The sequence below is a fragment of the Pagrus major genome, chromosome 5, assembly GCF_040436345.1.
Source record: "Pagrus major chromosome 5, Pma_NU_1.0".
Classification (NCBI taxonomy): Eukaryota; Metazoa; Chordata; class Actinopteri; order Spariformes; family Sparidae; genus Pagrus; species Pagrus major.
In genome coordinates this window covers 41,044,356-41,045,249 of record NC_133219.1, presented here as the reverse complement: position 1 = coordinate 41,045,249, position 894 = coordinate 41,044,356, and positions in this window count along the sequence as shown.

Here is an 894-nt window from a genome sequence, read left to right as displayed (position 1 = left end):
TCTGAGAACATCTAAAGAGCTCATGAGGATCAGAAACAGGAAACACTGTTAGACTGCTTCAGTCTCCAACACTGGAAACTTCCCAAAACTATAAACACCCGCTGATACGTTCCAAACTAGACCCTTTACACATGGTCGGTGGGTGTTGTGTTGGTTGGTTAGCTGGTTTTTTTTGTTTGGTTGGTTAGTTGGTTGGTTGGTTGGTTGGTTGGTTAGTTGTTTGGTCGGTTGGTTGGTTGGTTGGTTGTTTTGTTGGTTGGTTGTTTTGTTGGTTACTTGTTTTGTTGGTTGGTTGTTTTGTTGGTTAGTTGTTTTGTTGGTTGTTTTGTTGGTTGGTTGGTTGGCTGTTTCATTGGTTGGTTGGTTGGTTGTTTTGTTGGTTGGTTGTTTTGTTGGTTGGTTGGTTGGTTGGTTGTTTTGTTGGTTGGTTGGTTGGCTGTTTCATTGGTTGGTTGGTTAGTTGTTTTGTTGGTTGGTTGTTTTGTTGGTTGGTTGGTTGGTTGGTTGTTTTGTTGGTTGGTTGGTTGGCTGTTTCATTGGTTGGTTGGTTAGTTGTTTTGTTGGTTGGTTGTTTTGTTGGTTGGTTGGTTGGCTGTTTCATTGGTTGGTTGGTTAGTTGTTTTGTTGGTTGGTTGTTTCATTGGTTGGTTGGTTGGTTGGTTGGTTGGTTGTTTTGTTGGTTGGTTTGTTAGTTGTTTCATTGGTTGGTTGGTTGTTTTGTTGGTTGGTTGGTTGTTTTGTTGGTTGGTTGGTTAGTTGTTTTGTTGGTTGGTTGGTTGGTTGGTTGGCTGTTTCATTGGTTGGTTGGTTGGTTGGTTTGTTAGTTGTTTCATTGGTTGGTTGTTTTGTTGGTTGGTTTGTTACCTAACACATATTTCAGTGAGCTCGTCATAA